At 38.6% G+C, this 25,325-nt stretch overlaps 1 long non-coding RNA gene across 2 annotated transcripts in view; it reads left to right on the top strand.

The window, feature by feature from the left end:
• LOC131835304 (uncharacterized) overlaps positions 1–24,471 on the top strand; it is a 59,339-nt gene extending 34,868 nt beyond the window's left edge. The window contains exons 4-6 of one of the 2 annotated variants that reach the window (XR_009355122.1): positions 54–179; positions 21,014–21,150; positions 23,549–24,471. This is a non-coding gene — a long non-coding RNA (uncharacterized LOC131835304). The remainder of the gene's footprint in view (positions 1–53; positions 180–21,013; positions 21,151–23,548) is intronic. The other variant, XR_009355123.1, reaches the window with a different exon arrangement.
• The last annotated feature ends 854 nt before the right edge of the window (positions 24,472–25,325 follow it).

The following is a 25,325-nucleotide window of genomic DNA, read 5'->3' as shown; positions in this document are numbered from 1 at the left end:
AATCCACAAGGCTTTTCTTTAATGAATTAATGATATTTAATATCTTTTCACAGAATTTAAGGGCAGAAAAACCCAATTTGATAATGCAGTGTAAGGTTCTGAAGTTACTCTCCGTCTCGCTGAAGAAATGACTGCGGGCACATTGTTCTTAGCTGTCCATTCCATCCATTGGGACACAAGTGAGTCTTTTCTGCTTTTGATCATGAACCGGGTTCTCCCAGCTGAATCTATTTGATGTGACAAAAACCATAACCAGAATACCTTTGCAGCTAGTACTTACAGTTTCTAAAATATGCGTTCTGATGCTAGGGGCAGGAAATCACAGCCACTGTGTAGACCACTCTGGGCACTAAGCTGAAGGGATATCTAGAATCTCAGGGCAAGATCTGAAATTATTTCTTTCTATAATGGAAGTGAGAGAGAGTCAAGATGAGGTGATTGGGGTTAGTCATCTGGAGGGGGACAACTCACTATGTGTATATGGGGGTACCAAAGTATATTCTTAAATCTTTTTTTTTTTTCTTTTAAGATTTATTTATTTTATTTGCAAGAGAAAGAGCTGGAGAGGGAGAGGGAGAGAGGGAGAGACAGAAGCAGGCCCCACAGCTGATCAGGGACCCGCCTCACAAGGCTTGATCCTAGGAACATGGGATCATGACCTGAGCCAAAGGCAGATGCTTAACCAACTGAGCCACCCAGGTGTCCAAAGTATCTTCTTAAGTCTTAATTGTTTGTGTTCTCCAACCACCCGTACACTTTTCCTCAAATCCAGCAGGGAGGTACCAACTATAGCCAGGACTAAAGTAAAGTAAATGAGATAATTAAATCATAACATATTGTCAAGGAAATATTACTGGCAAAATGGGGGAGATTATTTTTATCTTTTCCAGTTGTAACCCTGACATTTATTATATAACTATAGTTAACCCAATTAACTATAGTTAAATAAGACATGATGCTTTGTCTAGAAGTTGAGTCTAAAATTTTACAGTTAATAAAACAACCTTTGGGCGCCTGGGTGGCTCAGTGGGTTAAGCTGCTGCCTTCGGCTCAGGTCATGATCTCAGGGTCCTGGGATCGAGTCCCGCATCGGGCTCTCTGCTCAGCGGGGAGCCTGCTTCCTCCTCTCTCTCTCTGCCTACTTGTAATCTCTCTCTCTGTCAAATAAATAAATAAAATCTTAAAAAAAAAAAGATTAAAAAAAATAAAAATAAAACAACCTTTATAATATTATGATGTGAATTGTAGAATGCAATAGTATAAATGAATGCGCAGGGAAAAAAACGATAATGAGCTCTATGTCACTAAATCCCTATGAAGGAAAATAGTCTTAGCAGAATACATGAAGGGATGGCAGATTCTCTGTTAGATTTCTTTTGCTTTTTTTCACTTCCTTTCACTCATACTCAGTTGCTAGAGTTTCCTTTTGTTTTAGGTCATCAACTAACTTGTGTTTTTCATTTTCCTTGAATATCCTTCTCAGTAAATGGTGTTTATAGGAGTGGGTTGGGTATGTGGTAAGTTTTCTGACTTCCTGACTGAGAATTTTTTCCTTTTGTTTTTACACTTGAGTAGAAAATCAGGAGTTCAAAACTATTTCTCCCCAGGCCATTGGAAGAACTGATCCATTGTTTACAACATTCCACAACAATTCAAATTATCATTCTTTTCTATGAATTTTGGTTTTGTTGTTGTTGTTTTTGTTTGTTTTTAGTCTCCTTCAGTTCACAGAATTTGTTCTCTTTGTAAAAAACGTTTTCTTTTGGGGCGCCTGGGTGGCTCAGTCGTTGGGTGTCTGCCTTTGGCTCAGGTCATGATCCAGGGATCTGGGATCGAGCCCCGCATCAGGCTCCCTGCTCCGCGGGAAGCCTGCTTCTCCCCCTCCCCCCTCTCCTGCTTGTGTTCCGTCTCTTGCTGTCTCTGTCAAATAAATAAAATATTAAAAAACAAAAAGTTTTCTTTTACCCCTTTGCCCCTCTCCAACTCTTGATCTCTTGCTAGATGGATGTTGGATAGCCACATCTTTTAACATTTCACCCATCATTTTCATCTCTTTTTCTTTTTGCTCTTCATTCAAGGAAATGGTGTCTATTCTGTCATCCTGATCCACCAGTTTGGTTACAGCACTCTGCTTTCTGTTATTTAGTTTGTACGCTAAGGTTGTCATTTGTCACCCATACTTCTAATTATCTCTTTACTGTCTATAATAAATTAGTGTCTTAAGTATTTTTTTCTTATTGTGGTCTATTCTAATTTTCTGGACCTATTAACTTCTTTATTTTCTCTGAGGAAATTAATGAGAATTTTCTTAAAGTATTTTTCTGCTTCTTCAAAGGTCAGATTTTTTGTTTGTTCACTTTCATCCTTCTTGTTGATGCCATTGACTTTTTCTCAATGGCCCCTGCTGGGTGATTCTCAGTTCATATTTGGAAATGATGGGCCAATGTAATTGATAGGGATTAATTAAAATGAATTGACTCTGTAGTCACAAATAGCAGCATGTAAACACACTTTAGTACTATGGTTTGGTTATATTTTCTTTAGTAAAATCCACGAGGAAATAGAACGGGAGGGCGGAAGACATGAAGGGAAGGCAGCTCATCTAAAGGAACAAATATTTCCGACTCCAGCTCTAGGTCTCTGTGAAATGTTTGTCCCTTTAGATGTGACGTGAAACTATAACCAGCACACTGCATATTACAAATGACAAAACAGGCAGGGGGTTAAGTGACTTGGCAAAAATAGTAATTATGATTTTCCTTTTGCATTAGTAATTATATTTAGAAAGGAAGCACATTATACATTTCTTTGAAGCCACATTGACTTTGCCCCGCATGTGGATTCGTCTTTCTAGAAGGTGATACTGAGGTGATGAAGCACCCTGAGATGAGGGTGGATATGGTTCTCTCAACTAGTTCTCTCAACTATGGTTCTCTCATCTAGAAACTAGATGTTTCTCAAATGGTTTTATTCATCTGCTGAGAAGCCAGTCTCAGTTTTTATTCTAGTGTTAATCTCTGTCCCATTCTCCATTGTTTCTGTAGAAAAGGCATTTTCAAAATAGAATTCAAGAGACATCTGCGTCTCAAATAGACCACACTCAGAAGTAGATAGAGGCTGACCAATGACCATGGTTTTGCAATTTCTAAAACATAAAAGTAAATTACTTATGACAACTGGCCAAGTTTCTTCCAAACTTGTATTGCATCTCATTTTGTGATTTTAGGTCTCACCCTTGGAAGCAGCAACTGTGTATTTCATTTTAAGATGATGTGAACAATTCTATTATCAAAGATGGCCAAAAAAGAGAAAAAGACTCAGGTTTTGCGTGTATTAAGTAGGACGGCTGTAGACGGGCATCCTGACTCGGTCATGCATTAACTGATTTATTGTGTGTAAATTGCTTAGCCATTCTGAGCTTCAGTTTCCTTATCAGTAAAATGATTATTCAACACACTTACCTTAGAGAGTTATATAAAGATTAGAATATAGGAATTCATTAAATAGTAAACTATTCTTCTTAGAATAGTCAGTTGCACAGGCACTGAGTGTTTATTGGGTATAAGATTAGGCCTTAATCCTTTAATTGAAATATATAGCCAGCAGAGTTTTAGGGAACTGAATCACTTGGGAAGATAATGCAGCCTATAAAATATATGTGCCATTCTGCAAAGTTTATAAGTCTAATCATAATTCTTAAATTGGCGCATGAAGAAAAGACAAATGAAATGCTATGAGTAATGTTTTAGATTCTTACTAATTTAACAGATTGTTAAGTGGGATTTACTTTCTGTCCTGGAGTCTTGGGTGGGACCCAAAAGATGAGGAAATCAGTGAAAAGGCTGCCCATTCTAGGAAAAGAGGCTAGGCTCCATGTGTGGGACCAACCTTTCTCTTCTAGTCTGTAGAAGAGAATTCTGCAGAGGGTTTTTTGTTTGTTTGTTTTCTGTTGTTTGTTTTTGAGACTTCTACAGAGTTTGAAGGAAGCAGGTGAGGATATACTTTTTAACAAAGCTCTATGATTGTACAATTCATAACACATAGAATTCACCAGTATAGCATGTATAATTCAATGGCTTTTGCATCAATAATTAGAAAGGAAGCACATCATAAATTTATTTGAAGCCACATTGACTTTGCCCTGCACATGGATTCATCTTTCTAGAAGGTGATACTGAGATGCTAAAGTACGCTGGGATGAGTATGGATATGGTTCAGTGGCTTTTAATGTATTCAGAATTGTGAAGACATCCCAAGAATCCACATAAAAACATTTTCATTGCCCCCAAGTGAAACTCGTCAGCCCCTACCTATCACCGTAAATCCCCACCTGCCCTTCCCAACCCACTAATCCTAGGCAACCCCTAATCTACTTCCTGCCTCTATTGATTTCATATGAGCGGAATCATACAATTTGTGGTGTTTTATGAGTAGTTTATTTCATTTAGCATAGCATTTTAAGTTTCATCCATGTTGGAGCATGTATCAGTACCTCATTTTTTATGAGACTGACGCACTACCTACTGCGCTAACAAGGCACCTAGTACCTCATTTTTAAAATTAGCTAATACTATTCCATTGTATAAGTACATTTTATTTATCCATTCATTAATTGATGGACATTTAAGTTGGGGTTACTTTTGGCTATTATGACTAATGCTGTCATAAATAGTTATATACACTTTTTGTGTGTGTGTGCATGCACATGTTTTCATTTCTCTAAGGTATATGCCTAGGAATATATTGCTAGTTAGAATGATAACTCTATGCCTAACCTTTTGAGGATGTGCCAGACTCTTTTCCAAAATGGCCAAACCATTTTCTACTCCCCCCCACAGCAGGGAGTGAGGGTTCCAAATTTTCCATACTCTTGCCAATAATACTTTTTTTCTGTCTTCTTGATGATAGCCATAATAGTAGGTATGAAGTAAAATCTCATTGTGGTGTTGATCTGCATTTCCAACATGGCTAATGATGTTGAACATCTTTACATGTGCCTATCAGCCATGTATATATCTTCTTTGGAGAATGTCTATTCACATCTCTTGTCCATCTTTTAACTGGTTGTCATTTTGTAGTGAAAGAAAGCTTATAATATTCCCAGTTTCACCCAGCCATGTGAGACTGCTCCAAATGAATGATACAAAAACCCTGAAGGTGTCTGCCAGAGGAAAGACTGACATACCATTCTCCACCTAGGATTTTGTGATCTTCAGAAACTTCCAGATCTGAACTGTTGAAATGGAGCAGAGTCTGGAAAGAGAACTGTGTTGTGATGGCCTTAACTTCTAGAGTTTGGGAGGCACTGGAGTTCATTTTACTCTGGGCTATATTGTTGATGACTAGAACCATTTAGAAAGGACCCTCCAGTCATGAGTGCTGCCTATGAAGGTTCTCTGGTCTGAATCTTTATATTCCTCCCAAATTCATATGTTGGAATCCTAATGTCCAATGTGATAGATTTAGGAAGTTGGAGTCTTTGAGTGGTGACTATTTCATAGACAGAGCCTTAAAAAAAAAAATTCTCTTATTAAAGAGTTCCAAGAAAGCTCCCTTAGCCTCTCCACCATGTGAAGATGCAGTAAGTCTGGGACCCAGAAGGGCACAGTCACCCTGCTTGTACTGAACTTGTACTTCCCAGCATCCAGAACTGTGAGAGATAAATTTCTGTTATTTACAAGCCACCTGGTCTATGGTATATTGTTAGAGCAGCCTGAATGGGCTAAGACACAGGGTTAGCAGTCCCAGGAATATAGCACTAAGTTAAAAGCTGAAGCAGAATCAGAAGTTATTGGCTTGAGCGTGTGTTCCCTATGTATGACAAAGCAGTACTCACGTCCCAGTCCAGGGATCTCCAAAGACACCCCTCTCTCTGACCAAAATAGTCCGTGAAATAAAGTCTGAAGAGAAAGAGCCACATTGCTTAAGCACTGATCAAGAAAACCTTTGTCCTTATCTCCCTCCTCGGGCTGCTCCCTAAGCCAATTTTCCCATTTCTGGTACTCAAGTTGCAAGGTTTGTGTGTGTTGGGGCAGGAGAGAAAGTTTTGAAATGATTCAAATTTGATTTAGATTAGACTGGATATTTTTACACCTGAAAATAATACTGTTCTAATACTCCAAAGTGACCACAAAAGCCACAGGGAACTTTCTGAGATATTTTTCAAACGAGTAGAAAGAACATCTAAGAGGGGATTTCTAAAAGTAGAGAAAAGGAGCCTAATTCTTGATTGTACTCCACCAGATATAGCCTGTTCAATATATACGTGCAGGACACACATATACGTATCTCCATATTCTCACAGTGTTGCATTCATTCTAGGTGGACAAGATATCTTTAGGCCCTTTTGTCTATGTGTCACAGCAAATAGTGAAATGGAGTTGTATGGACTTTCCAATCACAGAATGCGGGGCAGTGGCAGAGCCAAGGAACACGGCCCAAGACTATGACTAACAGTTCACAGCTAGAGTATGCAACCCTATGGTTTGGAACGCTCTCCAGGGCTGTTAATATTTTCAGTGACTCTCATAACTGACTGCTTAGTTCACATTATGTGATTAAAGATCTTCACTCTCCTGGGAGACCTCAGATCTTTTAGTAAGAGTCATTTTGGTAAATGAAAACACTCAGTAAACAAAATGGCTCTTGGAAAGAATAGGATATGCAGAAATGATTTTCCAAACTCGTATATTAAAATAAACAACACGTTAGCTGCAGAAAGCCAACTATTTACGTAGCAGACTCCAAGATGCCAGATTGGAGCAACAATATGGGTCAGTCCCTGAGAACCTGAACCCTTGCGTTCTGGTCATGTCAGGCCCAAGTTCAAGAGAAAGCTCATGTGCTGAAAGGCTTGGCATAACATCTTAGAGACCCAGAGCACGGAGGCCCTTTACACAAACAGAACAAATCCTTTTCAGTGCTTTTAGACCTTAACAAACATGAGGTGATGTATAAAACGTTGCTCCCCCCACCACACTGCCAGCCCCCACCCCGAGAACCCCTTGCACTCTTTTCAGCATTTCTTAAATGTGCCCCATTGAACAATCTGTATTCATTGTAACAAATACAATCTCATTGAATTAGATTCTGAAGAGACTTTCTAGGGAGAAAAAAGAGGACTGATCCTGTATTCTCTTTAGTTTAAACAAGGGACAGAGCCCCAGCAAATGAGAAATCTTGGGTGAGCTAAGTTCCCTGGAATGGGTAGGGAGGGAAGGAGTAGGGTGAGAATTGGATGGAACTTGCGCTGGGGAAGGAATCAGTTTCTAGAAAAATCAGTTTTTCAGGACTAGAGAAACAGAGCTGTTTTATGTTTGTGTGATTGTTAGTTATCACCGGGTATGTTTTCATTTTCCTATCACCATGTGATACATTTCCTTTTAATTTAAATTTCCTTGGGTGGAAGGTAGGGCTTGGAGTCCAGATCATCAGCATTATAAAGCGGGAGAGGAAAAACATGCCAGTAGCTATTTGCAGATGTAATAAAGATTTGACTGATGTGCATATTTATGGCTTGTGTTAGGTCACTGGGCATCACAGTCTGATAAAAGCTCTACTATCCCCCAGGCTCCTGCAATTCATGGCCTGGTATCATTGGGATTATCTATGTTCCTCTCATTACTCACCCATTGCTTTGGTTGTATTGGGAGTAAAAAATAATAAGCTGTATTATTATCCCTGCATAACCTAACAGAGCATCCTCCATTCCAAGCCCAATGTCAACAATACAAAGCAAATGAGGAGCACGCCGACAGATTTCTCCTTCCTTCACCAGGCAGCTGACCTCTCTCCCCTCGAGCTGTCGACCCACACAAATGTTACATTTAGGAACTTGTCCTTGATTTTTAGGAGTTAAAAATCCCTAATAACTTAACAAGCAAAACATAGAGTTACCCTTGTAATGCATCAGCACACAAATTAGCTAGACAAATAAAAAGGATTAAAAAATTCTTGAAAATAGCACTTATCATCAGTCTCCCATTCAGAAATAATGAAGGAAGATGGTTTATACAGATTTAGTAATAAGACATGACATAAATGTAAATATAACATGTTACGACCTTTCTTCTGGTGAACAATAAGCATTTTGTTCATTCTTCAGAGCCTCTTTGTTTACAATGAGTGTGGTGATGAATCGAAGTGATGACATCAATTAAATCACAAGTTTATATTATTTTCAAACAGACAAAATGCAGATATTTTAAGGCAGGTAGCAAAAATGATGAGTTACTGTCTATTCTTGGTCTCTAAATGAGTTATACATATTCAAAAAAAGAACATTAAGGATGCCCCACAAAGCCAGGATCGTATATTACTTTTACTCTAAACAAAGATAACATTTGTAGAATCCCATTAGCAATAAATCTTTTAGATTCTTTTCACTTAAAATCTTATGATCCCAAAGGGGAGAAGAGATAATCAGTAAATAGAACTCTGATATCTGTCAGGAATTTGCCTGAATTAGAGCTGAACTAACTTGACAGAGAGATTGAGAAAAAAATTACCTTTAATATTCTGGTGAATCTGTCTGAATTTTTCTTTAAACATATCACTAAAATGGAAACAAAAACACAAAATACGTTGTTCATATCTCAACAATCCGGGATGTGTACTATATAATTACCGATGATACACAGCAAATATCCTCAGAAGAAAGATATTCACAGACTATAGAAAAACCTTTGAAAATACTGAACTTTAATGTGTTTTTAGAGGTATTACATAATAAAGTACAGAAATTTCATATTATGTATTTCTCCTTTTAGTGATTTTAACAGTAGAGAAAAAAATTATATGAAATTTGTTTTATAAATCCTCCTTTTTCTTAACTAACCAATGGATAGATCAGGAATTTTTTTTAAAAAAAGAAGAAGAGATGGAAGAAAGTCAAAAACATTCTGGAATACTGTATGTAATATACTCAGCAACACATAGTCATCATTGACTTTTTGGAGCACTGTTGGGCGCTGATTTGGTTATAGAGGCCCTACGGATTGAATACCCATTTCCTAGTGTAGTAAAGTTTGGATCTTTTCACCTTATTTATCTGAAGAAAGGGATTCCCCAAAAGAATTTGGACTACATCAGGCAAGAGACTTTTCTAGAGACGGGGGTTGCTTCATTAAGATCTCTGCAGAACCCTCTTTGCTTTTCCCTTTAAAAGGTGCACTGCCCATGAACTTGAACTAAAGCATATCATGTTAACATCCTAGGTGTCCCTGGAAATCATGACAGATGGTGAAACACGGCAGCTGCGGCACTACTGGTGGCAACATCAGGGAGCAATCCTTTCCCTCAAACCAGCGAGTAACTGGAAGCAGAAAAGACCCCATAGAGTAAAACTACTTAAAATTGAAACCAAAATTTCAGAGACAATAGCAGGAAAAGGGAAGTTTTGGTTGGGACTGTATCTAGAACTATAAAAGGAAAAAGTAGTGAACATATTTTCAAATACAATTTACATTACAATAAAAACTGTTCTCTAATTCTTAGACTAGTGAAGAATTAACCAAATATTAGATTTTTGGATAATCTTTCCAACATAATTTTAGGATATCAAAGTCTGCATATTTGACTTTCAGTCATGCTGATAAGGATCAATCTTGCAAAGACATTCTATGGCTTTATTAATTTTCAAACAGGATTCCTAATCATTTGGTTTTCATATTGTTCTTTTCTGAATCTCATCTTTTTCATTTTTCCCTTTTTCAGTTGCTTGACCTTGATAGATCCACAGTGACTTGAGTAGATCTCTAATATCACCTTAGTTTTTCAATTTTAAATAATTTTTTAAAAATGTGTTTATTTATTTATTTGTCAAAGAGACAGAGTAAGAGCACAAGCAGGGAGAGTGGTAGGCAGAGGGAGAAGCAGTCTCCCTGCTGAGCAAGGAGCCAGATGTGAGATTTTGTCCTAGGACCCTGGATCAAGATGTGAGCCAAAGGCAGATGCTTAACTTAATAAGCCACTCAGGTGTCCCTCTAATATCACTTTAATAAACTTTATGCAATTTGAAGATTTTCAGTTTAACTTTTTTTTTAAAGATGTTATTTATTTGTCTGTCAGAGGGAGAGAGAGAGAGAGAGTACACAGGCAGGGGGAGAAGGGCACAGAAGGAGAAGCAGGCTCCCTGCTGAGTAAGGAGCCTGATGTGGGACCTGATCCCAGGACCCTGGGATCATGACCTGAGCCGGAGGCATATGCTTAACCAACTGAGCCACCCAGGCGTCCCTCAATTTAACTTTTAAATTTGCATTTTATATGCATAGGAAGTTGTAGACATTAGATTCTCAACAGGATTATAACCTGTTGAGGTTATAATCAAGATAGGGTGCCTGGGTGGCTCAGTGGGTTAAGCCACTGCCTTCGGCTCAGGTCATGATCTCAGGGTCCTGGGATCGAGTCCCGCATCGGGCTCTCTGCTCAGCGGGGAGCCTGCTTCCTCCTCTCTCTCTCTGCCTGCCTCTCTGCCTACTTGTGATCTCCCTCTGTCAAATAAATAAATAAAATCTTTAAAAAAAAAAAAAGATATTGATTCTCTGGATTAAAATAGGTGCTATATTAATGGCAGAGGGGACTTTGAATTGGAACTAATCTTACAAATGGTCAGTTCACCACTGAAAATTTTTGTGCTATGACAATTTTTGATATCCATAGTTCATTCATTTTCTAAAGATTTAGTTATTTATTTGAGAGAGAGATAGAGTGTCAGAGGAAGGTGTGGGAGAGAGAGACAGAGAAACTCAAGCAGACTCCCCACTGAATACGGAGCCCAACACTGGTGTTGAGGGGCTCAATCTCATGACCCTGAGATCAGACCTGAGCTGAAACCAAGAATCAGGTGTTTAACTGACTGCCACTGAGGCATCGCCCAGTGAACAATTTCTTAACTGATGAGAATCACGAAATGAATATTCAGATGAGGAATCAGACACCTGTGTCCACTTGACAATCTACAGGAGATCCAGAGAAAGCAATATAGGTGTTAATAATAGTGAAACCGCTAATTTTTTTGAAGTTGATCTATGTAATAAGCACTTAGCATGTATGGATTTGTGCTTCAGAATTCCTACTGCCATCTGTAAGAAGGAGGGGAAATTTGATTTCAGTTTACCTATTTTATAGGCTCTGGAAATGCAAATGGGTCATATGTCTCTTTCCACAAGTAGCTCACATCTCCCAGCAGGAGAAACATGTGAACAGTCAAGTACAGTAGAGTGTAATTTAAAAACATTACTAATGGTTGTAATACATTTATGATGAGTCAGCACTAGATGCTTTACTTAGATAATTCCATTGAATGCCAACAGCATAGTTGCCGAAGCTAGACTCATACCCAGGTCTTCCTGAAGCCACAGCTATGTTCTTTACTCCCGTGCCCCCTGCTTTTTCCCAGTAAGTGCAAAGCAAAGGTTTATGCCCATGTGCTGTCAGAATATCCAAGAGGGGCCCTTCGCCTCATTTGAGGGTGCTTAGGAAAGCTTTCTTGGGGTGTTGCTGTGTGAACTAGAATGCTGGAAGACAAGCCCATAGTGCTTTGCTGAGACAGAGCAAAATGGAGATGCAGTGGAGGAATGGGCTAGGTTCTGGAAATTACTCTTTGTTTTCTTCAGTATTATAAGCACAGTTATAGTATAGACCATTTTACACTACATTACCTAGAATATAACAATGCAATTTCATTTACAATCGTGCTTAGTGTTCCTGACTAACACCAGAAAATTCCAAATAAAATCTTATGTCTAATCATCATCCTCATTTTTGTGTAAAAGATTTCAAAAGCCCGCAGCCTCAGGCAGTGTACTTAGGAGGGATTGTTACTCAACTGATCACCGCAGCTTCGGATTCCTTCTACAACGTATATTTACCCAGAAATGTCACATGGGATTTTGCATTTATATAATGCTTTTTAGGGCAATGAAAACCCAATAAAATCAGCCGGCTTATTTAATGTTCAAAGTGTTTAATAAGCTTTTTTTTTTTTTTTGAATGAACCATTTAAATGAGTTTTTTTTCTTTTTCCATTAATTAACTCACCAGTGCACCAAATACGTATCAGATAAATGAGTTGATAGGGTCCCCAGTTTAGTTGAAGATGCAATACGGAAAGCACTAATTAGGCAGGCAAGGGCTCCAGATAATTAAATAGTGATTAATAGATTTTTGTGCTACCAAAATTAAAAGTAACTAATTGGTTGAAAAAATATTTAAAATTGTGTGCTCGGTACTTACATGTTGAAAGTGATTCTGAGGGATACTAAGATTTTGTTGGTTTTGTTAAGAGTGAAGGTTTTAATTTTTTACTAGTTTTTTCTCCTTCTGATATCTTGTGTCAAAGTGTTCCCGTGTTAATAGTAGAATATAATGGAAGTTTATGCAATTAAATACAGCAAGAGAGTTTATAGACCATTTATCATTGGATAAGGGTCATATACTGTGAATTCAGAAAATAAAAGGGAATTCCATTTGTAGCCCACTCTTGCCTGAAGCTCACCTAATGAAATCTTTCTCACTCATAGAATTAACAGTGTATCCAGCCGAAAAGTATTTAACATTCTCCGTGCATACTAAGCATGCAAAACTAGAATAAAACCTTGCATACTTACAGGGGATTTTGGTTGCTTTTTCTTCAGCCCAAATTAGGCGGCTCTTGTTCATTTAGTGCATTTGAAAAGAGCTGAACTTTTAAAATTCTGAACTGTCAGTCGCCGTCATTTCATTTGACAGCTGACACTTTCAGAGTGAAGAACACACACATCATGGGAGTAGAGTGAAATGCTGCTAATAAATGCTATTGTTTTTCCTGATGGAAAAGGAGCACCTTAAACAACTGTTTGCAGATCCAGCGGGTTTGTTATGATGCAAAATGCATGTTTGACTGTCACCATTTTTGTTTACTACCTGCAGAGCATAAAATTGCTGATTAAAAAATTGAAGAAACATAAGGCCAGATTCATTAAGAAAAGAAGCAGGCTTTTCTCCCCTCCACCCACCTTTACACCCCACTCTCCCATTTTAGTGTGATAAACATAGAGTCTTCCTTCATTAAGGCATGAAGCTAATAAATAATGTATGGTTCTGGAGATTAATTATAAGATTCCGGTGTTTATGGAAAATAAGAACTCTGAAAATTTGTTTGTCTGCTTCTACTCTGCTTGCTAAATTGGGGAACTTAGGAAAATTGGCTCTGCCATTTTGGAATTTTATGGAAGATGATCCATGATAGTTTTAGAGGCTTTATAGTTTTGTTTTCTATCATTAAACTTGTGAGTGAGGCTAAAGTGTTTGTGGGTAAATTTGAAGGAGCTTCCTTCTGGATACAGAAAACCTTTGTGTATCTTCTAGGGCTATTGACCTGACCAAACTATATAGCATGACACATTATATTTTATTGAAGCCTTTGTTAAGATTAGTTAATAATCTTCTAGCAAGAAGATCATTCCCATCTTGTTTAGTATGCAATCTTTCCCCTACCATAAAGAAGGAGAGAGGAATGGCTTGAGAAAAAAATGTGTTTGGTCTGTCTCATGGTCTATTATCACTCAAACACTTTTACTGCTAAAATATTTTATAAGTATTGCTATCAAACTTAATAATTGTCTTTGACTAAGTAACCTCAGTAAGATGTGTAATAGATTGAAATTAGGTCTGACTTAAATAATGAACTAGAAAGGTTATACAGTATGAGATGTGATGGTTAATTCTATGTCTTGATTTACCTGGGGTACCCAGGTATTTGGTCAAATATTATCCTGGGTGTATCTGTGAGGATGTTTTTGGATGAGATTAACATTTGAATCAGTAGACTGAGTAAAGCACATTATCTTCCCTATTGTGGGTGGGCCTCATCTAATCAGCTGAAGGCCTGGATGGAAAAAAGGTATGACTTCCTTTAAGTTAAGAGGGAACTCCCCCTGCCTGATTACTTGAATTGGGACATTGGTCTTTTTCTGCCTTTGCACTTGAAATGAAAACCAGCTCTTCTTATGTCTTAAGCCTGCAGGCTTCTGGACTAGATCCTGGTTCTCAGGCCTTTGAACTCCAGCTGGAACTACACCATTGCCTCTCCTGCTCTTTGGCTTCTAACTACAGATCTTGGGACTACTCAATCTCCATAATCACATGAGCCAATTCCTTATAATAAATCTCTTTCTATATACATATATTCTGTTTATTCTGTTTCTCTGGAGAACTATGATTAATTCATGGGGTTAAAATTCTGGAAAAAATATAGTAGTGAGAAAAGTTCAGGAGTGGATCATATTTCTTTTTTCTTTTTACATCATGACTTTGAGTTTTCAATGCCAATAATAGGAAAAGGAAGTTATTTTCAATATTGTTTCTTACTGATGAACTGACAGAGATAACTCACTTAACTGTCTAGACAGGAAACATACACACATAAATTGGAAAACATTAAAAATCTTATTACCACATGGCCTTGAACAATGCTAACATCTTATGCACATATTTATGTCATGTGTATACAAAGTGCAGTTGATTGAGAAAGTGTTCAATGGAGCATCCATAAATTAGTCCTACTGGTATTCTACATATAATTTTCTTGCTTCTCAGTGTATTTATAAATCAGGAAATGCTTTGGACTTTTATGGAAAAGTAACCTTTACATTCAAAGGACTGTATGTGCAGATATTAAGTACGTGATTTCCATGGTTTTCAGAGGAAAGCATGGAGAGTCTGTGCGCCCCACTGGGAACCTGAAAGCTCGCTCCTCTTGGAAAAGCCACTCCTCTGCTTTCTAGTTTCACTGCTCTGACCTCTCCTCCAGGTTTCCCTTAAAGTGTGTTCAAACTTGAGTCACCATCTCTACTGTTCGCTTACTCACCTTCTCAAAACCAACAGATCAGAAGTCAATGGGTGCTTTTTAAAACTCATGACTGTCATCGGATGTATGATTCCCAAGACGGCTGTGGCAAATAACCAGTCTTTCGGATGGATAATATCCAGAATGTTATGCCATGGCTAAGATTTTACCGGAGTTGCCCGTTATGCCCACAAATAAGCTGTTTGCTTGGTTTGTCATTCCCTTCCGAAGGTACTTAGGAGGGGCGGAAGCCTAGAGTGAGCAGTTAAGTTCCTCCTTGTGAGAGCACAAGTGAATTAAAGTTCCAGTGACTCAAGTCTCAGAGGCAATTACAAAGGTTTTCAGTAGTTAAACCAAGGTAACTTGCAAAGAGCCCAATTCCATTGCTGACTTGATCTTTAAATCAATATGTTTCCACGGACATTATATATGATAGCGTATGTAGGCTGGGAAACAAGGAACTGAGACCTCGGAACAGATTTAAGGGGGAAAAAGTGAGTCTTTATATGAGGTTGGATTTTCAAGTATTATCTAGGGCAAAAGTTTTTTAAAATCTTAAATTACCTGTCACTCTCTGGCAGAGAACAGTTCCAGAGACTCGGGTTGGCTCTTACGGAGTCACTCCACATAATGTCAGAGACCCCTGAAAGGGTACTTTGAAAGATATATTGCAAATTGTTATGCAATTCCCTACTCCTCTGGCCAGGAGAATTAGGAATTTGGGAGGTTTTTTATGTGGGGTAGGGGAAAGAGAGGGTAAAGAATTGACATGGAAATTTATTTTTAAGGACACTAAAATCTGGGCAGTTTTTACTGCATAGCCACAGGATACTGGCTAAAATAATTTGAAAGAAGGCAGTGGAGGGACTGAGCTAATGGCTACAGAGACTAGGTTCTGGAAAAACCCTTTCAGTACAATTTAAGTGGAGGAGGACCTCATGGGTATGACTATCACATGGCTGGGTCACAAAGCAAAGCCAGTTAATAGTGCCCTCTGAGCCATGACTCGGACAGAAGGCCCATTTTATGGATTGCAGTTGAGTCAACGTCTTTTTAAATGTTTCATGTGCCTAAAACCTTGGGCTTTGGAGAGAGACAAGCTTGAGTTCAAATCCTAGCTCCTTGGCTACTAGCAGGATGCCCTGAGAAATGGACTAAATCTTTTTAGGCTCCTTTTTTTTTTTTTTTTCTTAAAGATTCTATTTATTTATTTGACACAGAGAGAGAGAGATCACAAGTGGGCAGAGAGGCAGGCAGGGGGGGGGGAAGCAGGCTCCCTACCGAGCAGAGAGCCCTATGAGGGGCTTGATCCCAGGACCCTGAGATCATGACCTGAGCCCAAGGCAGAGGCTTAACCTACTTAACCACCCAGGCACCCCTAGGCTCCATTTCTTCCCCTGCTAAATGGGTTTCATAATAGTTACCCACCTCATATTGAAGGAGATTCTAGATGGAACCTGCTTAGCAGAGGTCCTGGCACTTAGCAGGTGCACCATGGAGTTGAGCTGATTAATTACTTACAGAAACTAAGAAATGAAAGCCGGTATCATTAGGTCAACGTAATGCAAAGTAGGTAGAATAAGGCAGCCCCAGAAATCTGAATTGGCTTCATGCAACTGAAACAGTACTGGTAGTACAATGAGTTTGAAAGAAAGAAAAAGTTTCATCTTTAGTTTTATCAGCAGTGAAAACACTGCAAGGGGGCCACTTTCTAAATGCTTTCTAACAGTGGCAGCTGAGATATTACAATTAAAAATGGACAAACGTAAACTATTGCATCTTCTTGGATAGGACTGATTCACTGAGTGTTCCTCTAGTGTGAGCGTGTCTTGCAATCTTGATACACTTAAACAAAATTGATAACAATACTTGAAAATAAGACATTCCCCAGTGACTTTAGGTGGTGAGAATGAATCTTTTGTGAGTGAAAGAATGATAAGGATGTTATAGCTCTCTTCCATTCACAAAGTGTGGTGTCGGGGGGGGGGGGATACCCAAATATCAGAAACATATGGTTTTAAAATTGTGTGCCTGAGCCTGCAACATTCACAGAGTTTTATGTAAAGAGATAAAAATCTGCGCGAGGACTGTCACAAGTTGTTTGGGTGAACAGAACCACCGTTGCTAAACCACTATTGATATTCTTAAAGGGGTTGCAATGAGAACCACCTGTAAGCCCGACAGGTTTCGGAATGGTGAAATTATCAAGGGATCCAGGTCAAAATAATGTAAATAAGATGGGTAAAGAGAGGTTGATTAGTATCAGTGAGTCACAGGGTGACGAAAACCTCAAGGATGAAGAATGCAGCAATAGGTGCTTCCAGAAGCGTGGCAAGAGTAGGTTTCTGAGGGATGAGAATATCAATCAGTGGTATTCTGGAGAATTGGGATTCCTGAATCCATGCACTTTTCATATTATTTAGCCTAATTATGCTAGGCATAAAGTGGTCGGGAGACTTCACAGCTTCAGAAAACATATACAGCATTGAGAAACAGATTAACCAGATTTGGAGGTGAAGAACTTTCTGGAAAAGATACTTGGAAGTCTCCTTGCTATCTTGTTGGAGCAGGGCAAGTTGAGGTGGGTGATACAAATTTATCAGTTGTTTTATACTTGCTAGGTGAATTCCCAAATCTTATCTCGTTTGACCCTCATGCCATAGGCACCGTGAAGGAAGTCTTGATCAGTAAAAAATCTTCATGAGCTATGTTGTTCTAGATGAAATTGATGAAGCATAGTGAAAATAAAGATACCTAGAGATCAAATGAATTAAATTTGAATCTCTTCTGAGCATTTGAGTCTCAAAGATTCTGGTCTCATTCTTTGCAGACTCACATTAGTATATTTTCTAGATATTTATTAAATGGTTGAAGCACCAAGGCTGTTTATATGGTGGTGGTGGTAGAGAATTCCTAACCAAAGAGTTCCTAACCAAAGAGTTTTAGAGAGGAGAGGAGAAATGCGTGTTAATAATTAACCTTAAAACTGGATGGAGAAGGAAGGATCAAGCACACAAACTCTGTAAGCAATGGCCTGGTCCTGCTACTTATTAGGTGGATAAAATCAGGGAAAATTCTTTTACTTCTTGAAACCTCAGTCTCCTCCTTGGTAAAGGAGCACCTATAACATGTCTAAAGCACTTACCGTAATGCCTAGTGTATACTGAGTATTCAAACATGGGAGCTTTCATTAATCATTATAAGCTATGTGTTATGTTTAGGGGCATTATGGAAGACTTGATGGCATGTTACTTGATCTGATTTTTCAAAGACCGAGATTTCAACCTTAGAAAGTAGGGTGGTATAGTTAATGAAAACAAAGGGAAACAAATGAAAAAAAGAAGTCTTATACTTTGCTGTTAAAAAACTTCTTTGCTGTTAAAAAAAATTCTATTTGTTAAAAAACTTGGTTCACTCTCCTATTTCTGGTCAGTTTTTATTGGCTTTCTATTATTTGTCAGGCACTGGGTATGTGACTTAGCCTGTGTGGGCCCCAGTCTCTGGATCAGAAAGTTGAAATAAAGAGCGTATCTATTTTTCATGGTTGGTGCTATGAGGAAGAAATGTAGCAATGTTTGAAGGAAGCATTGTTTTGATCTGAAAATTATTGCTGCTATTGCTATTATTATATCAAGGTGAACAGAAAGGATAGGAAAGTGCTGAGAGGCTGGCAAGAATTAAAGACACGGCACACCAAAAGGTAGCTATGACAGGAATGTCCAGGTATAGAAGGAACTACTTTGATGGAGTAATCTATGGAGGGCCTGAATGCTGGGCTGAGGGTTTGGGCTTTACTTCGTGCACAACAGATAATCAGTGAAGGTTTTGAAAGAGTATTACATGTTCTGGAAAGATTATCCTATACCCTATATTGCAATGGCCTGGGAAAGCACCCATTTGTTACATTATTAGTGAGGAGAACATAAAATCCTTAAGCACTGGTTACCATCCCCACCCCCACCGCCCAGCTTTTCCTGGCTCTGGTCTATGTCATTCTCTGACTATCCTTCAATAATTCTCAGCCTGAGGTGTCTATAAAAATCTTCTATGGAAATTTGGAAATGTATGGATGTCAAGGCTTTGCTCCAGACTATTGAATTAGCATAGGGATGGTAGGGCCAAAGCTATGCATTTGAAAAGTCATTACAGGTGATTCTGATGTCCCAGACAGGACTGAAAGCTTTCTTTGGAACTTTTTCTCTACTCAGTAGCTCCTTATGAGTTAGTGAGGAGGGTCTCGAAGTTATAAGAAATATCCATATGTTATGGTGGTCTATGGTCAAGATTTCAGTGAAAATAAGAAAGAGAGGAATTTTGCCACTTGGTCCTGGCTCAGGGAAACCAACAGCAGGGCACTGGGCAGTATGGGACAAAGAGACCACAGCATGCGTGGATGCCCAGGTGACTGGATCATAGTTCAGAGGGAGGAGGGTGACTGGGGATTATGGAGTTGAGTAAACAACAGGGTTCCAGGGATTTCTTCTCATGTTGTACCATGAATATGACTCAGCTACTTTCCCAGGCCCTGCTATTTCTGTGTGTGAACTTTAACACCAGCTTTTATTACCAATTCACTGATTCTGTTTTACACCCTCAATGGAAATTCCAGAAATAGAGACAATTGAATTGGTCCAGTTACTCCTGTTGGATGATTTGCCTTTGGTCGGGAGCTTTCTCTTTGGTCAAGCCAGTCATGATTGGGAAGCAGGCTCTCATAGCGTGGGATGTGTGAAAGAATTTCTGCAAAGGGGCCTGTGTTTCCCAAGAGATGGCTGTTAAGTAACATTATTTAGGGCTCACCTTTAGTGAGCACCTGTGGCACAGGTCTAAGTATTTTGCACGCGTATGGACTAATTCAATTTTCATAACGTACATAATTTGCATTTTAAATTTACTTAAAAAATAACAAAACTTCCTATAAATGTACCTTTATATAAACATTTATAAATATTTGTAGCAAATAATCATACCAGACACTCTCCTAAGCCCTTTGTAATTATTGACTCATTTAATGAGAACTTACAAGGTAGTCACCATTATCTTTTCATTTTATGAAAGATACGAGTCTGTGACTCAGAGACAGAGTCATAGACTCAACACTTTGTCAGAGGTCCTATGGTGAAGACTGGCAACACTCAGAGTTGAACCCAGGTATTCTGGGCACGTGTTTACCTGTTGTGCCTCTTTTGGAATCTGTTTCTTTACAAGGATAACCCAAGGTACTGAAATATGTTTGACCTATGGTGCATCCTGAGCTGATCTATATAGTGACATGAGGATGGACAGGTAGGATGGGACCTGCTTCTCAATGAATTCTGGTCTTCTAGGTCTGCATCTGGTGCTCTCCTCCACCAAACCATTTTCCCTTTAAAGTTCTATGTATCTGGCATGAGGTGCTCAACAAAACTCTATTAAAGAATTGTGGTATGAGTAAATGAATGAATGAATGAATGAATGAACACATATATAAGGGAGTAAGATTTCCAAAAAAATGAAAAATAATTGTTGGATTTTGAAGGAAAATGGAAAGAAATTTTGGCTGAATGGAAAATCATGTGACTAAGGATCCCAGTGTTAAGAAAGAATATGGACTTTGCCTCCTATCTCCGGAAACTCCAGTGAGACGGAACAAAGCGTTTTCAAGATTTTGCTCCTAATCTTCTTAGTTTGTAGAATGTGAGCAATTTGATACCCCAGAATTTAGGAAATTGTTGCTGCTTTTCCAGCAAAACTGTAATGAGACTCAGTTATCACTTAGTATTTTGTAGTGAGTCTAAAAAGAACAAAAGGAGAACAAGTAAAATCTTACCAACTTGCAACACAAGGCATGTTGGCTTTGGATAGGGTTTTTATTTCATGCATTTCTTTAAGGGAAAAATATACTGACCAAAAAGAAAACTCAGAGGCTCTTTTGGAATATGTTCTTCAAAAACACATTATGAAGAAAATGTATTTTTAGTTATTGAGCAAGGCAAGGATGACGTGATCGGTGGAAATGGGATACATACCCTGAAGAGGGAAACCGGGGACAGTGACAGCCCAGTTCTGTGACCTCACTGTGGAGGGAGCAGCAGACAGCGGAGGGAGACTACCAGCTGCCTATGTGCAATCAACAAGCTCAAGGGACTATGAGGAAGTTTGATGCCAAATTAAACCTGCCTATGAACCTTATTTGTTTCCTTGTAGTGAAGGGGAGACGCTGACATTCAAACAGACGAGCTGCATAAAGCAGGCTATGTACAAACTGGAATTGGGGTCTCCAATCAGAAAAGGTTTTTATGTCTGTTCCCATTGAGAACTTGGTTTAGACAAGCTCTGTTACAGTAAGTACGTTGGTTCTAATCAGGGAGGGAAACCCTAAGAAATGGTCACACAAAATATTTGGACAATGTCACATGATGCTTGAAGATTATGCCCCAGTTTTAAATGAGAGAAAGAGGACGATTTACCATCAAGAACTGCTTGTGATGTTTCTTCATTTCTGGTGCCATCTTATGAATACAATATATAGGGTACGAAGATACTCATGTAACAGGCTTATGTTATAGAATTCCCTATATTGTTTACATTCTTATTCTCTTTCAATAAGTCAACTTTTACCTTTAATTCTGTGAAACCATGTCATTTCGATTTACTTACACACATTTCTTGCAAGGAAATCAATTCATTCTGGATATCCCTTTACTGTTGTACAAAACCCCTCCCCATTGCTTTTCTCCTTTCAATTTCCTTTCTTTTCCCCAACCCACTAACCAACTGTGGCCAAGATGTGGACTATAACAGAATGGAAATATGCAATGAATCTGATTTGTAACTGAAATTCTAAAGAGATGCATGTACTGATAACTTTTTTTTTTTTTTTTAGCAAGATGGTAATGGTAATAATAAAATGTACCTTGAGTATAGGAAAGTACTAGAGGAATAGAAATTTACTGGAATGTCTTAAAACCTATCTTTTGAAATTAATTCATATAGAAAATAGATTTCTATTTGATTCTATTTTCTATTATTTCAATAGATTGACTTATTTATGTTACATTTTGTAAGGCTACCATGCTCATTATTTATATCATTCTTACAGTTTTCCATACCAGGAAAACTGGTTGTCTGTTTTGTGTTTTGTTTTTCTTTTTTTAAGATTTTTTAATTATTTATTTATTTGAGAGAGAGAGACGTAGAGAGCATGAGCGGGGGTAGGCACAGAGTGAGAGAGTTAGCAGACTCCCCACTGAGCAGGGAGTCTGACCTAGGACTCCATCCCAGGACCCTGAGATCATGACCTGAGCCAAAGTCAGAGGCCCAACTGGCTAAGCCATCCAGATGCTCTGAGGAAAGGAACACTAGTTTTTCTCACCACTTTAAGGCTGCGGAGTAGAAGCAGAAAGAAATAAAATGATATGCTTAAGTTATGAGGCAAAAAAAAAGAAAAAAAAGAAAAAAAAGAAAAAAAATATTTTGATCAACTTAGTATAAAGTGATTGTCATAGACCAGTTTCTCATATCAAGTCCCCATTCTCTAATAAATTTATTAATTTATTAAATTATTTCCTCATTGATGATTTATGAATCATTTTGTAAGATGAAGCTAATTTTCACTTTTCAGTAGTCATCTTTAGATGACTTTAGTTAAGTCCCCAAATCTAGAAGTGATGTTAATGGAAGGTGGCATGAGGAAGACATTTGGGTGTCTGACTCTCTTACTTTTGGAAATTTGGTGAACTTCAGAGAACACTACTTGCTAGCAGTGCTTTGCATATGGGACATCAGTTGGCTTGGATCATCTGGGTAGATTTCAACACGCATTGATTTGGTAAAGTGTCCCTCACTGTATTTTTCATGTACTTTGTCCCTTGATTTTGACTGAGTGTAATCAGAGAATTATAGAAATAGAAGATGTCTTGTGGCTCAGCCAAATAACCCAATCAGGTAAATAAAGAATACAATGTTGGAAGAGAAATTAGATTATTGAATATTGCTTTTAAGTTCTCAATAGAGAGTCTAATGATAAAACCCAATCAAACCAACCAACCGACCAACCAACCGACCAACCAACCAAACAACAGCCCCAATAACATAACTGCCCCCTCAAAAGCCCCAAGCAAACAAAAAACCCAGACAGTTTCTTGAGAGGGAGGAGGGGAGGGGTAGTAGGAGAAGAAGAGAGAATCTTAAGCAGGCTCTACCCCCAGCACAAAGCCCCACGTGGGGCTTGATCTCACACCCCTGAGATTAATGACCTGAGCCAAAACTGAGTTGGATGCTTAACTCACTGAACCAGGCAGGTGCCTCTCCCAGGCAGTTTTTTGACTGTTACTGGAAACCAAATGAAATGTCAAACTAGAACAGTAGGATAATATTTTTTCTTTTAGATTTTATTTATTTATTTGGCAGCCATCACAAGTAGGCAGAGAGGCAGGCAGAGAGAGAGGGGGGAGCAGGCTCCCTGCTAAGCCGAGAGCCTGATATAAGGCTGGATTCCAGGACCCTGGGATCATGACCTTAGCCAAAGGCAGAGTCTTTAACCCACTGAGCCACCCAGGCACCCTGGATAATTTTACGAAGCTAGAAAAATTACTGAAGTTTGTCATTGACATGGATTTATTTGTTTGTTTGTTTGAAATGTGTGTGTGTGTGTGTGTGTGTGTTGTCGAAAAGGTGGTAGGGTAAGTTAACTATTTTTGAGCTGCTGGTTTTCCTAAAACTCGTGTTTATTATTGACAGGGTCAGAAGAAAATGTAAGATGGGTTTTTCTACCCCATCTGACAGCTTCAGTTCGTCAGAAAAGAGAGCTAAACACAGCTGTGAAGACAGAAGGCTGAGGCAGCATTCTCTTAATGACTTGGGACAACTCTGAACCACTGTTCACAATGATTCCAGTGAATGCGGCAGCAGAAGTCCTATGACTTCGGCATGGAAACAGCAGCAGCCCTCAAGGATTTCTGGATTTTATTTTACTTATTTTTTAAAGATTTTATTTGTTTATTTGCCAGAGAGAGAGAGAGCACAAGCAAGAGGAGTGGCGGGCAGAGGAAGAGAGAGAGGCAGACTTCCCACTGAGCAAGGAGCCCCATGCCCCTGAGATCATGACCTGAGCTGAAGGCAGACTGAGCCACCCAGGCACCTCGGATTTCTGTATTTTAAATGAATGAACAAAATGATTTGTGAGGCTTGTCAAAATAAAGGGCAAAATATCAACCTTCTTTGGGCTGGAGAGAGAAAGAGGAAAGGGTTAACTACCAGTGGGAGATTTCCAAAGCCAAAGGTGCCTTAATTTCTACATAGCTTTTTTTTTTTTCTTTCCACTAATTATTATATTTAGCAAAGTTCTCTGTTTCTCACCGTTACTAAATATGGCATTTAGAATGACTGGCCCTTTTGATGTTTCATGAATTAAAACTTCTAAGTTGTTAGAAGATAATTTTGTCTCTCTTATTTAACATCATGAAAAATGATTGTTTTGAAGGTCTGAGAAAAAAAAATGATATTACAAAAAGGTGGTCCCTCTACCTCACTTCAGTTTCCACTTGAATTGCCTGATTTCTTTTTCCCTTCCTCCCTCCCTTCCTCTTTGCTTCCTCTTTGACTTTCTTGCTTCCTTCTTTCTGTCCTCTTATCCCCAAATGTACAAAGCATGCAAGGCACAAGTCAATGTTTTATTAATAAATAATATTTCAAACGTGGGTATATACATCTTCAATCATTTGCCTTTATTTGTTCATCTTTTCAATGTTGAATTGTTTTTTTTTTAAATTTTTTATTTTTTATAAACATATATTTTTAGTCCTCAGGGGTACAGGTCTGTGAATCACCAAGTTTACACACTTCACAGTACTCACCAAAGCACATACCCTCCCCAATGTCCATAATCCCACCCCCTTCTCCCAAACCCCCTCCCCCCAGCAACCCTCAGTTTGTTTTGTGAGATTGAGTCGCTTATGGTTTGTCTCCCTCCCATTCCCATCTTGTTTCATTGATTCTTCTCGTACCCACTTAAGCCCCCATGTTGCATCACCACTTTCTCATATCAGGGAGATCATATAATAGTTGTCTTTCTCTGCTTGACTTATTTCGCTAAGCATGATACGCTCTAGTTCCATCCATGTTGTCGCAAATGGCAAGATTTCATTTCTTTTGATGGGTGCATAGTATTCCATTGTGTATATATACCACATCTTCTTAATCCATTCATCTGTTGATGGACATCTAGGTTCTTTCCATAGTTTGGCTATTGTGGACATTGCTGCTGTAAACATTCGGGTGCACGTGTCCCTTTGGATCACTACGTTTGTATCTTTAGGGTAAATACCCAATAGTGCAATTGCTGGGTCATAGGGCAGTTCTATTTTCAAAAGCTTTTGCACAGCAAAGGAAACAGTTAACAAAATCAAAAAGACAACTGACAGAATGGGAGAAGATATTTGCAAACGACATATCAGATAAAGGCCTAGTGTCCAGAATCTATAAAGAACTTAGCAAACTCAACACCCAAAGAACAAAT

Source organism: Mustela lutreola, chromosome 7 (genome assembly GCF_030435805.1).
Source record: "Mustela lutreola isolate mMusLut2 chromosome 7, mMusLut2.pri, whole genome shotgun sequence".
In the NCBI taxonomy this organism is placed as follows: Eukaryota; Metazoa; Chordata; class Mammalia; order Carnivora; family Mustelidae; genus Mustela; species Mustela lutreola.
This window is presented reverse-complemented; position numbering and strand designations above follow the sequence as displayed.